Raw genomic sequence first — 13,042 nt, 5'->3', positions numbered from 1 at the left:
CACGGTGCGGGCTGGGGCGCCAGGCACCGCGGCGGGCGCTGAGGGTGGGGGTCACCCCCACCCCGGGCCGCCCCCGCACTCCCAGAAACGCGACAGAACCAGAGGCAAAAAAAAAAAAAAAAGAAGAAGAAGAAGCCTAAGGCACCCGGTATTCCCGGGCGGTCTCCCATCCAAGTTCTAACCAGGCCCGACCCTGCTTAGCTTCCGAGACCAGAGGAGATCGGGCGCGTTCAGGGTGGTGTGGCCGTGGACGCCGGAGGGCGCCCCTGCCCCGCTCAAGAAGCCGAGCCTCTCTGCGCTTCCCCGCCGCCTCCTCCCGCCCCAGGCCCCGCGCCGGCGCTGACCCGCGCCGGGCCGGGCCTGTTGAGTTCGCCGGCCGGGTCCGGCGGGCGGGGGTGACAGGCGGGGCGGGCAGGGAGCGGCGGGCCGGGGTTGGGGGCTGTCTCTCTATACACACACACTCACACTCACACTCACTCACTCACTCACACTCACACAAGATGCGCCTCCACGGCTGGACCCGCCAAGGTGGAGACCTTCCAGCCCCCCTCCTCTCCTCGCCTGGCCTCCTTCACCTCCCCGCCCCCACCCCCAGCGCGCTGACTGCGCACGGGCGGGCGGGCGGGGCGCTCGCCCTTTGACCCCAGCCAGGGGCCGCCCTCCCCACAACCCCTTTCAGCTGCGCCCCGCGCCCTGTGGCCGGGCGGCCGCCTATTCCCCCGGGCCAGGGCTGGGGCACAGCGCACGGGGGAGGGGAGCGAGTGTATGGGGCGTCTCTCTCTCTCTCTCTCTCTCTCTCTCTCTCTCTCTCTCTCTCTCTCTCTCTCTCTCTCTCTCTCTCTCTCGGGATGTGTCCCATGGGTGGGGTGGGGTGGCGTGGTTTGTGGGGCGCTGAAGAAATCAGTCCCCTCCATCTCCTCCCTCTGGAAAACCCCCAAGCCCTTGGAGAACTGCCGGCAACGCTACCGTGGGGGCCGGGACGCTCCTCTGTGTCCTCCTGTGGCCCAGTCCAAGGGGCCTGGGCCTGGCAGGGGCTGCATTGGACCCCAACCACCCTGGCGTGTGGACTCGCTAAAAATCGGCGACTAGATATTGGATTCCAGCGTCATTGAGGTCATTTCACTAATGAGTGCACCGGAAAGAGTTTCCTAATCCATCTGTGAGGGTGGCAACTGAAAGAGAATTTGAAAGCTGACAGAATAGGCGAGGAAAGGCATTGGAGATTTCCACACCCAGTAAGGAAGCCTTTCCCGAAATGGAAGAAAGAAAGGAGCAAACAGAGACACCGGTAGCCCGCCCGGATCAGAGTCTGCCCCTGAGAGAAAGTACCCTGACCAGGGTCACCCGTGGGTGGGTGGCGAGCTAGCGGCATTCAGAAGAGCGAGGCCCGCAGTCTGTGCAGAAGACACCTGCACTCGGGTGTGTGTGGCGGCACGATTCCCAAGCAGCTCCAGATGTTAATCCAAGGAGAAGCCAGGGAGTTCCCAACGCCCCAGGTGTCCTCAGCCCACGACTGGCTGCTGTGGGAATGCGAAGCCCGGCTCCTTGTCTCAGAGCGGGGCAACCAGGAGGTGTGATGTACACCCCGGGGTTCCTAGGAGGATCAGGCTGAAGCTGGGACTTGGCCTGAAAGTGTCCCCTCGCATGGCCACCCCCTTCCCCTTCCTGCTCCTCTACTCCTGGTGCCCCTCCATCCAGGGGCCAGACCTTAAAGAGTCACCCGCAAGAGAATCCTGGTCCCAAAGGAGCCTTCTGGGGGACCCGTGCTGAGAGAGCTTGTGGGCATGGCCCGCTGGGGCTCTGCCCGACCCAGGGCTGAGAGATGCAACCTCCCAGCTCTGGGTCCCTGCAGGAAGTGTTGGCAAGCACAGGGCCAGTCCTCCAAAGGCCCAGGTGCAGGGAGCCCAGGCCAAGCAGCCTGTGGAAGAAGCCACATGCCGTGCCACCCCGGGGAACACGACTGCAGGCCACAGCCCTTCCCGCCTCCTCCTCCTCGTCCTCCTCCTCCTCCTCCTCCTCCCACCCCGCCCCCGCCCCCGCCCCCACATGGCGCAGGGCCCAGAGACACCTCAGACACTTGCTACCCAAAGTGCAAAGGGCATCAGTTGCTCCTCCAAACCCCCCCCCCCCAGCCCAGCAGACCGCGTTGTCCAGCCAGCCCCCGGGCCTCCCTGGGGTGCCCAGCACAAAAGTGCAGACACCCACCAGACCCTCAATCTCAGTTTTCGGATGTTTTTGCCACTCTAAGGACCCGCAGGCCAGCTGGGCCTTCTGGCAGGACAGAGAGCCCCGGAATCCGACGTGGAGAGCTGGGTGTACGTCCCCATGAGGAGGCGGTCCCCACCTCCGCGGCTCTCCCCTTGCGGGGAGCGGCAGCCGCGGGGCCTCAGAGAAGACACCAGGCTGGGCCCCCACGGCACAGCGGGAGCACGTCCCCCGCAGGCCACTTAGGGACGGGCGGCCGGCCGGCCGGCCGTCGGACGGTTGGGTTGCGGGAGACGCCGCAGCCGCCCTGCTACCGGCTTCCTGGGAGGGCGTCCTGGAACCAGCGTCCACACCAAGCCCTTGGAAGGCCCAGGCGACGGAGGAGCCCCGTCAGGCAGGGGCCGAGGACGGTGACAGCCCGGGCGGGGAGGAGCGTGTCAGGCAGGGGCAGAGGACGGTGACAGGTGACAGGCCGGGCGGGAAGGAGTCAGTCAGGCAGGGGCCGTGGAGGAGACGGGCTGGGTAAGGGTTAGGGTTAGAGTCAGGGCACAAGTCACAATCGCAAAGACCTGGAAGCGACCCGAGTGCCCATCGACCCACGAGTGCGTAAATGAAATGTGGCGCGTGGACACCACGGAGTGCTATTCGGCTATGAGGAGCAGCGGTGAGGGGGCACCTCTCGTGGTTCTCCTGGCCAGAGCTGGAACCCGTTCCAGTAAGCCAAGTATCCCAAGAATGGACACACGAGCACCACGTGCTCACGCTCACCAGCAAATGGGTACGAACTGATGGACACCTAAGTGGACACAGAGGAATCACCTTCATCGGGTGGGTGTCGGGCGGGTGTGGGGAGGGGATGGGCATACACATCCATTAGGAATGCGGTGGGTGCGCACCGACTGGGGGATGGGCGCACTTGAAGCTCTGACCCGAGGGGGGAGGCTGGGAGAGGGCAACGCACCCGACCTTAACATTGGTACCCCCACAATACGCTGGAACAACATGAGAGGTAAATGAATAAGAACACGGGGGTGGGAGAGGGGGGCACGGGCAACACATGTCACCTTAATACTTGGACTCCCATCATCTGCTTGAAAAGAGAGAGAAAAGAAAATGCAATAATAGAGATAAGAGACACTTTTTAAAAATAATGAATCCGGCCGGGCGCTGTGGCTCACGCCTGTAATCCTAGCTCTTGGGAGGCCGAGGCGGGTGGATTGCTCAAGGTCAGGAGTTCAAAACCAGCCTGAGCAAGAGCGAGACCCCGTCTCTACTATCAATAGAAAGAAATTAATTGGCCAACTGATATATATATATATATAAAAAATTAGCTGGGCATGGTGGCACATGCCTGTAGTCCCAGCTACCCGGGAGGCTGAGGCAGAAGGATCACTCCAGCCCAGGAGTTTGAAGTTGCTGTGAGCTAGGCTGACGCCACGGCACTCACTCTAGCCTGGGCAACAAACCGAGACTCTGTCTCAAAAAAAAAAAAAAAAATAAATAAATAAATAAATAAATAAATAAATAAATAAATAAAAAAATAACGAATCCGAAGAGAAAAGTAAAAGGAGGCCTGTGGAGCAGGTCTGGGTGTGACTCCGGATCCCCCAACATCAGGTGCCACCACCAGAGATTCCTACGTGTAGCCCATAGAACCCCAAAAGCAACGGGAGGAGTTCTGGTCACATACTCCCTCAAAATGACATCCTGGCCTTCTTCGGGAACTCCCTCCCCTCTCAGACTCTCAAGGTTTCCTCCAGCGTGTCGGTTCCCACAGAGCAGACCTTTGGTCTGAGACCTGACAGTCCAGAAGCCACGCATGCTGCCGCGTGGCGGCGGTGTCGCGGCTCGGGACAAGAGGAGGCCCCACGGTGCGGGCTGGGGCGCCAGGCACCGCGGCGGGCGCTGAGGGTGGGGGTCACCCCCACCCCGGGCCGCCCCCGCACTCCCAGAAACGCGACAGAACCAGAGGCAAAAAAAAAAAAAAAAGAAGAAGAAGAAGCCTAAGGCACCCGGTATTCCCGGGCGGTCTCCCATCCAAGTTCTAACCAGGCCCGACCCTGCTTAGCTTCCGAGACCAGAGGAGATCGGGCGCGTTCAGGGTGGTGTGGCCGTGGACGCCGGAGGGCGCCCCTGCCCCGCTCAAGAAGCCGAGCCTCTCTGCGCTTCCCCGCCGCCTCCTCCCGCCCCAGGCCCCGCGCCGGCGCTGACCCGCGCCGGGCCGGGCCTGTTGAGTTCGCCGGCCGGGTCCGGCGGGCGGGGGTGACAGGCGGGGCGGGCAGGGAGCGGCGGGCCGGGGTTGGGGGCTGTCTCTCTATACACACACACTCACACTCACACTCACTCACTCACTCACACTCACACAAGATGCGCCTCCACGGCTGGACCCGCCAAGGTGGAGACCTTCCAGCCCCCCTCCTCTCCTCGCCTGGCCTCCTTCACCTCCCCGCCCCCACCCCCAGCGCGCTGACTGCGCACGGGCGGGCGGGCGGGGCGCTCGCCCTTTGACCCCAGCCAGGGGCCGCCCTCCCCACAACCCCTTTCAGCTGCGCCCCGCGCCCTGTGGCCGGGCGGCCGCCTATTCCCCCGGGCCAGGGCTGGGGCACAGCGCACGGGGGAGGGGAGCGAGTGTATGGGGCGTCTCTCTCTCTCTCTCTCTCTCTCTCTCTCTCTCTCTCTCTCTCTCTCGGGATGTGTCCCATGGGTGGGGTGGGGTGGCGTGGTTTGTGGGGCGCTGAAGAAATCAGTCCCCTCCATCTCCTCCCTCTGGAAAACCCCCAAGCCCTTGGAGAACTGCCGGCAACGCTACCGTGGGGGCCGGGACGCTCCTCTGTGTCCTCCTGTGGCCCAGTCCAAGGGGCCTGGGCCTGGCAGGGGCTGCATTGGACCCCAACCACCCTGGCGTGTGGACTCGCTAAAAATCGGCGACTAGATATTGGATTCCAGCGTCATTGAGGTCATTTCACTAATGAGTGCACCGGAAAGAGTTTCCTAATCCATCTGTGAGGGTGGCAACTGAAAGAGAATTTGAAAGCTGACAGAATAGGCGAGGAAAGGCATTGGAGATTTCCACACCCAGTAAGGAAGCCTTTCCCGAAATGGAAGAAAGAAAGGAGCAAACAGAGACACCGGTAGCCCGCCCGGATCAGAGTCTGCCCCTGAGAGAAAGTACCCTGACCAGGGTCACCCGTGGGTGGGTGGCGAGCTAGCGGCATTCAGAAGAGCGAGGCCCGCAGTCTGTGCAGAAGACACCTGCACTCGGGTGTGTGTGGCGGCACGATTCCCAAGCAGCTCCAGATGTTAATCCAAGGAGAAGCCAGGGAGTTCCCAACGCCCCAGGTGTCCTCAGCCCACGACTGGCTGCTGTGGGAATGCGAAGCCCGGCTCCTTGTCTCAGAGCGGGGCAACCAGGAGGTGTGATGTACACCCCGGGGTTCCTAGGAGGATCAGGCTGAAGCTGGGACTTGGCCTGAAAGTGTCCCCTCGCATGGCCACCCCCTTCCCCTTCCTGCTCCTCTACTCCTGGTGCCCCTCCATCCAGGGGCCAGACCTTAAAGAGTCACCCGCAAGAGAATCCTGGTCCCAAAGGAGCCTTCTGGGGGACCCGTGCTGAGAGAGCTTGTGGGCATGGCCCGCTGGGGCTCTGCCCGACCCAGGGCTGAGAGATGCAACCTCCCAGCTCTGGGTCCCTGCAGGAAGTGTTGGCAAGCACAGGGCCAGTCCTCCAAAGGCCCAGGTGCAGGGAGCCCAGGCCAAGCAGCCTGTGGAAGAAGCCACATGCCGTGCCACCCCGGGGAACACGACTGCAGGCCACAGCCCTTCCCGCCTCCTCCTCCTCGTCCTCCTCCTCCTCCTCCTCCTCCCACCCCGCCCCCGCCCCCGCCCCCACATGGCGCAGGGCCCAGAGACACCTCAGACACTTGCTACCCAAAGTGCAAAGGGCATCAGTTGCTCCTCCAAACCCCCCCCCCCAGCCCAGCAGACCGCGTTGTCCAGCCAGCCCCCGGGCCTCCCTGGGGTGCCCAGCACAAAAGTGCAGACACCCACCAGACCCTCAATCTCAGTTTTCGGATGTTTTTGCCACTCTAAGGACCCGCAGGCCAGCTGGGCCTTCTGGCAGGACAGAGAGCCCCGGAATCCGACGTGGAGAGCTGGGTGTACGTCCCCATGAGGAGGCGGTCCCCACCTCCGCGGCTCTCCCCTTGCGGGGAGCGGCAGCCGCGGGGCCTCAGAGAAGACACCAGGCTGGGCCCCCACGGCACAGCGGGAGCACGTCCCCCGCAGGCCACTTAGGGACGGGCGGCCGGCCGGCCGGCCGTCGGACGGTTGGGTTGCGGGAGACGCCGCAGCCGCCCTGCTACCGGCTTCCTGGGAGGGCGTCCTGGAACCAGCGTCCACACCAAGCCCTTGGAAGGCCCAGGCGACGGAGGAGCCCCGTCAGGCAGGGGCCGAGGACGGTGACAGCCCGGGCGGGGAGGAGCGTGTCAGGCAGGGGCAGAGGACGGTGACAGGTGACAGGCCGGGCGGGAAGGAGTCAGTCAGGCAGGGGCCGTGGAGGAGACGGGCTGGGTAAGGGTTAGGGTTAGAGTCAGGGCACAAGTCACAATCGCAAAGACCTGGAAGCGACCCGAGTGCCCATCGACCCACGAGTGCGTAAATGAAATGTGGCGCGTGGACACCACGGAGTGCTATTCGGCTATGAGGAGCAGCGGTGAGGGGGCACCTCTCGTGGTTCTCCTGGCCAGAGCTGGAACCCGTTCCAGTAAGCCAAGTATCCCAAGAATGGACACACGAGCACCACGTGCTCACGCTCACCAGCAAATGGGTACGAACTGATGGACACCTAAGTGGACACAGAGGAATCACCTTCATCGGGTGGGTGTCGGGCGGGTGTGGGGAGGGGATGGGCATACACATCCATTAGGAATGCGGTGGGTGCGCACCGACTGGGGGATGGGCGCACTTGAAGCTCTGACCCGAGGGGGGAGGCTGGGAGAGGGCAACGCACCCGACCTTAACATTGGTACCCCCACAATACGCTGGAACAACATGAGAGGTAAATGAATAAGAACACGGGGGTGGGAGAGGGGGGCACGGGCAACACATGTCACCTTAATACTTGGACTCCCATCATCTGCTTGAAAAGAGAGAGAAAAGAAAATGCAATAATAGAGATAAGAGACACTTTTTAAAAATAATGAATCCGGCCGGGCGCTGTGGCTCACGCCTGTAATCCTAGCTCTTGGGAGGCCGAGGCGGGTGGATTGCTCAAGGTCAGGAGTTCAAAACCAGCCTGAGCAAGAGCGAGACCCCGTCTCTACTATCAATAGAAAGAAATTAATTGGCCAACTGATATATATATATATATAAAAAATTAGCTGGGCATGGTGGCACATGCCTGTAGTCCCAGCTACCCGGGAGGCTGAGGCAGAAGGATCACTCCAGCCCAGGAGTTTGAAGTTGCTGTGAGCTAGGCTGACGCCACGGCACTCACTCTAGCCTGGGCAACAAACCGAGACTCTGTCTCAAAAAAAAAAAAAAAAATAAATAAATAAATAAATAAATAAATAAATAAATAAATAAATAAAAAAATAACGAATCCGAAGAGAAAAGTAAAAGGAGGCCTGTGGAGCAGGTCTGGGTGTGACTCCGGATCCCCCAACATCAGGTGCCACCACCAGAGATTCCTACGTGTAGCCCATAGAACCCCAAAAGCAACGGGAGGAGTTCTGGTCACATACTCCCTCAAAATGACATCCTGGCCTTCTTCGGGAACTCCCTCCCCTCTCAGACTCTCAAGGTTTCCTCCAGCGTGTCGGTTCCCACAGAGCAGACCTTTGGTCTGAGACCTGACAGTCCAGAAGCCACGCATGCTGCCGCGTGGCGGCGGTGTCGCGGCTCGGGACAAGAGGAGGCCCCACGGTGCGGGCTGGGGCGCCAGGCACCGCGGCGGGCGCTGAGGGTGGGGGTCACCCCCACCCCGGGCCGCCCCCGCACTCCCAGAAACGCGACAGAACCAGAGGCAAAAAAAAAAAAAAAAGAAGAAGAAGAAGCCTAAGGCACCCGGTATTCCCGGGCGGTCTCCCATCCAAGTTCTAACCAGGCCCGACCCTGCTTAGCTTCCGAGACCAGAGGAGATCGGGCGCGTTCAGGGTGGTGTGGCCGTGGACGCCGGAGGGCGCCCCTGCCCCGCTCAAGAAGCCGAGCCTCTCTGCGCTTCCCCGCCGCCTCCTCCCGCCCCAGGCCCCGCGCCGGCGCTGACCCGCGCCGGGCCGGGCCTGTTGAGTTCGCCGGCCGGGTCCGGCGGGCGGGGGTGACAGGCGGGGCGGGCAGGGAGCGGCGGGCCGGGGTTGGGGGCTGTCTCTCTATACACACACACTCACACTCACACTCACTCACTCACTCACACTCACACAAGATGCGCCTCCACGGCTGGACCCGCCAAGGTGGAGACCTTCCAGCCCCCCTCCTCTCCTCGCCTGGCCTCCTTCACCTCCCCGCCCCCACCCCCAGCGCGCTGACTGCGCACGGGCGGGCGGGCGGGGCGCTCGCCCTTTGACCCCAGCCAGGGGCCGCCCTCCCCACAACCCCTTTCAGCTGCGCCCCGCGCCCTGTGGCCGGGCGGCCGCCTATTCCCCCGGGCCAGGGCTGGGGCACAGCGCACGGGGGAGGGGAGCGAGTGTATGGGGCGTCTCTCTCTCTCTCTCTCTCTCTCTCTCTCTCTCTCTCTCTCTCTCTCTCTCTCTCTCTCTCTCTCTCTCTCGGGATGTGTCCCATGGGTGGGGTGGGGTGGCGTGGTTTGTGGGGCGCTGAAGAAATCAGTCCCCTCCATCTCCTCCCTCTGGAAAACCCCCAAGCCCTTGGAGAACTGCCGGCAACGCTACCGTGGGGGCCGGGACGCTCCTCTGTGTCCTCCTGTGGCCCAGTCCAAGGGGCCTGGGCCTGGCAGGGGCTGCATTGGACCCCAACCACCCTGGCGTGTGGACTCGCTAAAAATCGGCGACTAGATATTGGATTCCAGCGTCATTGAGGTCATTTCACTAATGAGTGCACCGGAAAGAGTTTCCTAATCCATCTGTGAGGGTGGCAACTGAAAGAGAATTTGAAAGCTGACAGAATAGGCGAGGAAAGGCATTGGAGATTTCCACACCCAGTAAGGAAGCCTTTCCCGAAATGGAAGAAAGAAAGGAGCAAACAGAGACACCGGTAGCCCGCCCGGATCAGAGTCTGCCCCTGAGAGAAAGTACCCTGACCAGGGTCACCCGTGGGTGGGTGGCGAGCTAGCGGCATTCAGAAGAGCGAGGCCCGCAGTCTGTGCAGAAGACACCTGCACTCGGGTGTGTGTGGCGGCACGATTCCCAAGCAGCTCCAGATGTTAATCCAAGGAGAAGCCAGGGAGTTCCCAACGCCCCAGGTGTCCTCAGCCCACGACTGGCTGCTGTGGGAATGCGAAGCCCGGCTCCTTGTCTCAGAGCGGGGCAACCAGGAGGTGTGATGTACACCCCGGGGTTCCTAGGAGGATCAGGCTGAAGCTGGGACTTGGCCTGAAAGTGTCCCCTCGCATGGCCACCCCCTTCCCCTTCCTGCTCCTCTACTCCTGGTGCCCCTCCATCCAGGGGCCAGACCTTAAAGAGTCACCCGCAAGAGAATCCTGGTCCCAAAGGAGCCTTCTGGGGGACCCGTGCTGAGAGAGCTTGTGGGCATGGCCCGCTGGGGCTCTGCCCGACCCAGGGCTGAGAGATGCAACCTCCCAGCTCTGGGTCCCTGCAGGAAGTGTTGGCAAGCACAGGGCCAGTCCTCCAAAGGCCCAGGTGCAGGGAGCCCAGGCCAAGCAGCCTGTGGAAGAAGCCACATGCCGTGCCACCCCGGGGAACACGACTGCAGGCCACAGCCCTTCCCGCCTCCTCCTCCTCGTCCTCCTCCTCCTCCTCCTCCTCCCACCCCGCCCCCGCCCCCGCCCCCACATGGCGCAGGGCCCAGAGACACCTCAGACACTTGCTACCCAAAGTGCAAAGGGCATCAGTTGCTCCTCCAAACCCCCCCCCCAGCCCAGCAGACCGCGTTGTCCAGCCAGCCCCCGGGCCTCCCTGGGGTGCCCAGCACAAAAGTGCAGACACCCACCAGACCCTCAATCTCAGTTTTCGGATGTTTTTGCCACTCTAAGGACCCGCAGGCCAGCTGGGCCTTCTGGCAGGACAGAGAGCCCCGGAATCCGACGTGGAGAGCTGGGTGTACGTCCCCATGAGGAGGCGGTCCCCACCTCCGCGGCTCTCCCCTTGCGGGGAGCGGCAGCCGCGGGGCCTCAGAGAAGACACCAGGCTGGGCCCCCACGGCACAGCGGGAGCACGTCCCCCGCAGGCCACTTAGGGACGGGCGGCCGGCCGGCCGGCCGTCGGACGGTTGGGTTGCGGGAGACGCCGCAGCCGCCCTGCTACCGGCTTCCTGGGAGGGCGTCCTGGAACCAGCGTCCACACCAAGCCCTTGGAAGGCCCAGGCGACGGAGGAGCCCCGTCAGGCAGGGGCCGAGGACGGTGACAGCCCGGGCGGGGAGGAGCGTGTCAGGCAGGGGCAGAGGACGGTGACAGGTGACAGGCCGGGCGGGAAGGAGTCAGTCAGGCAGGGGCCGTGGAGGAGACGGGCTGGGTAAGGGTTAGGGTTAGAGTCAGGGCACAAGTCACAATCGCAAAGACCTGGAAGCGACCCGAGTGCCCATCGACCCACGAGTGCGTAAATGAAATGTGGCGCGTGGACACCACGGAGTGCTATTCGGCTATGAGGAGCAGCGGTGAGGGGGCACCTCTCGTGGTTCTCCTGGCCAGAGCTGGAACCCGTTCCAGTAAGCCAAGTATCCCAAGAATGGACACACAAGCACCACGTGCTCACGCTCACCAGCAAATGGGTACGAACTGATGGACACCTAAGTGGACACAGAGGAATCACCTTCATCGGGTGGGTGTCGGGCGGGTGTGGGGAGGGGATGGGCATACACATCCATTAGGAATGCGGTGGGTGCGCACCGACTGGGGGATGGGCGCACTTGAAGCTCTGACCCGAGGGGGGAGGCTGGGAGAGGGCAACGCACCCGACCTTAACATTGGTACCCCCACAATACGCTGGAACAACATGAGAGGTAAATGAATAAGAACACGGGGGTGGGAGAGGGGGGCACGGGCAACACATGTCACCTTAATACTTGGACTCCCATCATCTGCTTGAAAAGAGAGAGAAAAGAAAATGCAATAATAGAGATAAGAGACACTTTTTAAAAATAATGAATCCGGCCGGGCGCTGTGGCTCACGCCTGTAATCCTAGCTCTTGGGAGGCCGAGGCGGGTGGATTGCTCAAGGTCAGGAGTTCAAAACCAGCCTGAGCAAGAGCGAGACCCCGTCTCTACTATCAATAGAAAGAAATTAATTGGCCAACTGATATATATATATATATAAAAAATTAGCTGGGCATGGTGGCACATGCCTGTAGTCCCAGCTACCCGGGAGGCTGAGGCAGAAGGATCACTCCAGCCCAGGAGTTTGAAGTTGCTGTGAGCTAGGCTGACGCCACGGCACTCACTCTAGCCTGGGCAACAAACCGAGACTCTGTCTCAAAAAAATAAATAAATAAATAAATAAATAAATAAATAAATAAATAAATAAATAAATAAATAAATAAAATAACGAATCCGAAGAGAAAAGTAAAAGGAGGCCTGTGGAGCAGGTCTGGGTGTGACTCCGGATCCCCCAACATCAGGTGCCACCACCAGAGATTCCTACGTGTAGCCCATAGAACCCCAAAAGCAACGGGAGGAGTTCTGGTCACATACTCCCTCAAAATGACATCCTGGCCTTCTTCGGGAACTCCCTCCCCTCTCAGACTCTCAAGGTTTCCTCCAGCGTGTCGGTTCCCACAGAGCAGACCTTTGGTCTGAGACCTGACAGTCCAGAAGCCACGCATGCTGCCGCGTGGCGGCGGTGTCGCGGCTCGGGACAAGAGGAGGCCCCACGGTGCGGGCTGGGGCGCCAGGCACCGCGGCGGGCGCTGAGGGTGGGGGTCACCCCCACCCCGGGCCGCCCCCGCACTCCCAGAAACGCGACAGAACCAGAGGCAAAAAAAAAAAAAAAAGAAGAAGAAGAAGCCTAAGGCACCCGGTATTCCCGGGCGGTCTCCCATCCAAGTTCTAACCAGGCCCGACCCTGCTTAGCTTCCGAGACCAGAGGAGATCGGGCGCGTTCAGGGTGGTGTGGCCGTGGACGCCGGAGGGCGCCCCTGCCCCGCTCAAGAAGCCGAGCCTCTCTGCGCTTCCCCGCCGCCTCCTCCCGCCCCAGGCCCCGCGCCGGCGCTGACCCGCGCCGGGCCGGGCCTGTTGAGTTCGCCGGCCGGGTCCGGCGGGCGGGGGTGACAGGCGGGGCGGGCAGGGAGCGGCGGGCCGGGGTTGGGGGCTGTCTCTCTATACACACACACTCACACTCACACTCACTCACTCACTCACACTCACACAAGATGCGCCTCCACGGCTGGACCCGCCAAGGTGGAGACCTTCCAGCCCCCCTCCTCTCCTCGCCTGGCCTCCTTCACCTCCCCGCCCCCACCCCCAGCGCGCTGACTGCGCATGGGCGGGCGGGGCGCTCGCCCTTTGACCCCAGCCAGGGGCCGCCCTCCCCCACAACCCCTTTCAGCTGCGCCCCGCGCCCTGTGGCCAGGCGGCCGCCTATTCCCCCGGGCCAGGGCTGGGGCACAGCGCACGGGGGAGGGGAGCGAGTGTATGGGGCGTCTCTCTCTCTCTCTCTCTCTCTCTCTCTCTCTCTCTCTCTCTCTCTCTCTCTCTCTCTCTCTCTCGGGATG

At 62.1% G+C, this 13,042-nt stretch overlaps 4 pseudogenes; all 4 read right to left on the bottom strand.

The window, feature by feature from the left end:
- Positions 1-133: 133 nt before the first annotated feature.
- LOC142863977 (uncharacterized) lies at positions 134-252 on the bottom strand (annotated as a pseudogene).
- A 3,953-nt stretch (positions 253-4,205) lies between these two features.
- On the bottom strand, positions 4,206-4,324 carry LOC142863976 (uncharacterized; annotated as a pseudogene).
- A 3,932-nt stretch (positions 4,325-8,256) lies between these two features.
- On the bottom strand, positions 8,257-8,375 carry LOC142863975 (uncharacterized; annotated as a pseudogene).
- Positions 8,376-12,333: 3,958 nt separating this feature from the next.
- LOC142863974 (uncharacterized) lies at positions 12,334-12,452 on the bottom strand (annotated as a pseudogene).
- Positions 12,453-13,042: the final 590 nt, after the last annotated feature.

Source organism: Microcebus murinus, chromosome 23 (assembly GCF_040939455.1).
Source record: "Microcebus murinus isolate Inina chromosome 23, M.murinus_Inina_mat1.0, whole genome shotgun sequence".
In the NCBI taxonomy this organism is placed as follows: domain Eukaryota; kingdom Metazoa; phylum Chordata; class Mammalia; order Primates; family Cheirogaleidae; genus Microcebus; species Microcebus murinus.
This window is presented reverse-complemented; position numbering and strand designations above follow the sequence as displayed.